Genomic DNA, 2,814 nt, shown 5'->3' with positions numbered 1-2,814 from the left:
TATAAATTAAATTAAAAAATATATCATAAAAAAAGTAAATAAAAGATAAAAAATGGTAATAAAATAGAAATTATAATTTAAAACAAAAAATTATCTTTAATTTAAATTAAAAATTATCATTCAAATTACTATCCTCATTAAAAAATTTAATAAATTAAAACAAATAATTAAACAAATTATGAAAAAAAATTAAAAAATTTAGAAAAAAGAAAAAAAATAAAAAAACACCGAAGGAAACGGCGTTTTCTCCTTTCCCCCCTTCTTCTCTCCTTCTCCCTCTTCTTCTTTCTCCCTCTTCTCCCTACTCCGGCGTCTCTCCGACAGCACGACGGTGAGCTGCCTCCTCTCTCCCTCTTCCTCTCTCTTCCTCTATTTAAAAAATTTAAAAAATAAAAATTACCAGAAAGAAAGTCAAGGGATCGACTCACAGAGTGTCGCAGTCAAAAATTTTGCGTGTCGTTAAACTCTTTTAGCCATGAGTCGATTCATGGGGTCGACTAAAAAATATAAATCTACTTTTCTTACAATTTTTTATATTATGTATTTGTAATCTTTTAATAAATAAATTAAATTAAATAATGAAAATAATAATTTAAATGATAATTTTTAATTTAAATTAAAATTAAATTTCTTTAAAATTTATAATTATAATTCTTATTTTATTGTTATTTTTTATTTTCCTATGATACTTTTTTTTTATTTATTTTAAAATAGTTATCATTTGAAATTATAATTTCATTTCTCTTCCATTTTTTTCTTTTTAGCATTCTATTACGTATTCTTTTTCTTTAATTAAAAAATTATTATTTTTTCTAAAGTTCAATTTACAAATTTTTTTTTCCACATTTTTCCTTATTTTTTAACTTTACACTGGATTTATTTTTTGATCAAAATTTAATTCAAATTAAATTTTCCTCCCTTTTTTTTCTTTATTTAAAATATTTTTTAAATAATAATATTTAAATTAATTTAGTTATAAATTAAATTTTCCTCTCTTTTTTTCCTTACAATTACAATTTCTATTTTTTTCAATTCTTTATCTTTTTATAAATTTTTTTAGGTCATTTTTAAATTTTTTTTAAAAATTTTTGTTCTTATTTCTTAAAATTAAAAAATAAAAAATTTGTTATTCAATTACAATTATAATTTCTATGTTTTTTCAATTCTTTATATTTTTATAAAATTTTTTTAGCCTATTTTTAAAATTTTTTTGAATCTTTTTTTAATTTATTATTTTTTATTTGAGAAAGTAATTTGAAATAATATTTTAATTTCAATTTATCTTTAAATTTTTATTCTTTTTAATTTTTACATTATAATTCTTTTTTTTATTTTTTAAAAATTTTATAATTTTTAATTTTCTTAAAAATTTTGAAGACAAGTATTTCGAATGATGTTTTTTAATTTAATTTTAAATTTTTATTTCTTTCATATTTTTTTCTCTTTTTTTATTTTCTATGATAATTTTTTTTTAATTTCTTAAGATTTTTTTGGACATCTTTTAAAAAAAATTTGAAATAAAAAATCTAAATTAATTTTTTTAATGAATTACAAATTCAAATCTTTATATTTTAAAATTCAATCAAAATTAAAATTTTTAATTTATTTACTAATTTCAAATTTTAAAAAACAAAATTTTCCATTTTTCCACGATTTTTTCCTTTATTTTTGGGTGGGAAAATTGGAAAACGCCATTTTGAATGGCGTTTTTAAAAGCGCCATTCCAAACGCTTTTTTTTTGGGACGATGCCACCGTGGAAATGGGGGGTGACGTGGCAGGGGGAAAAACGCCATTCAAAATGGCGTTTTTTCCTCTTACATCACTTTGGTAAATAAGTTTGGTTTGAATATATTTTGATAAAAAAGTTTTTTTTTTGTATTATTCGGGAAAAGAGCTCGCCGAGTTCGGGAGGGCGATCAAGCGAGGGTATCTTTGAGGCTCTGGAATCTGGAATGGATCTGGCTGTTCATGCCCGAGTTGGATTTGGGTATTCTTAGAAGCAGGTAATCCTCTCCCAAGTTGGAATCTTTCCATTTGGATTACATTTCATTGTCCAAGTTCTTCTAGATTTGTTCCTCGTGAGTAATTGACTCAGATTCAGGTAATTTTCTCCAAGTTCTCATCTTTCCATCTGGAGTACATTTTGTGTTAGAAGCTAACCAGTGGATGCGGTGAAATCTTGAACTTTTTGTCTTAATCTAGGATACCTTGCTAGTTTTCTTTGTTTCTCTACTTACTTCATCTAAGACACCTTGTTAAGGTTCTGTAGTTTTTTTTCCCAATATGATTAGATATATAATGGAACATCAATATATAACACAATTATGAAATATAAATCTGCAATATTTAATTTTATGATTTCATGTAGAGATGTCTGCATGATGAGTTGAAACCTTGCAACCGGTGCTTGGTAAACATTGGTAAGGATTGAGGAAGACCAAAGCTGGCGGTGATGTGCGTATCTAGTTTTACTTGATCAGTGACTCGGTGCTAGCCTAATCTAATTGGGCCATTCCCCCAAAAGGAAGAAGATATAGAGCTTTTCTGGGTACATGTTCTTTGTCATATCACTAAGTGCACAAACTATTTATTTTATGGCTTCGAATTCAAACTTGAAAAGTTTCAACCATGAATTTAAATTGCCTGATGCGCCAGAGGAACTATTCGCAGGACTAAACAGCATCCTGTAGTATTGTCCTTCAAAGTGAGTGTCCATTTGTTTGTTTTTGTAGTGTTCTTAGTTGTTGCTGTGCTGGGGTTGGGTCCATGTTTAGTTTGTTATAATTGAAAAGCTCCACTTGATTTGATCTCTA

At 25.7% G+C, this 2,814-nt stretch overlaps 1 long non-coding RNA gene across 1 annotated transcript; it reads left to right on the top strand.

Moving 5' to 3' along the window:
- The first annotated feature begins 1,898 nt into the window (after window positions 1-1,898).
- On the top strand, window positions 1,899-2,814 carry LOC109505816 (uncharacterized). The gene is made up of 2 exons (XR_002164670.1): window positions 1,899-2,004; window positions 2,370-2,814. It is a non-coding gene; the product is annotated as an uncharacterized lncRNA (long non-coding RNA).

Source organism: Elaeis guineensis, chromosome 5, assembly GCF_000442705.2.
Source record: "Elaeis guineensis isolate ETL-2024a chromosome 5, EG11, whole genome shotgun sequence".
In the NCBI taxonomy this organism is placed as follows: domain Eukaryota; kingdom Viridiplantae; phylum Streptophyta; class Magnoliopsida; order Arecales; family Arecaceae; genus Elaeis; species Elaeis guineensis.
The sequence above is the reverse complement of the archived record's forward strand: the minus strand, read 5'-3'. Positions and strand labels throughout refer to the sequence as shown.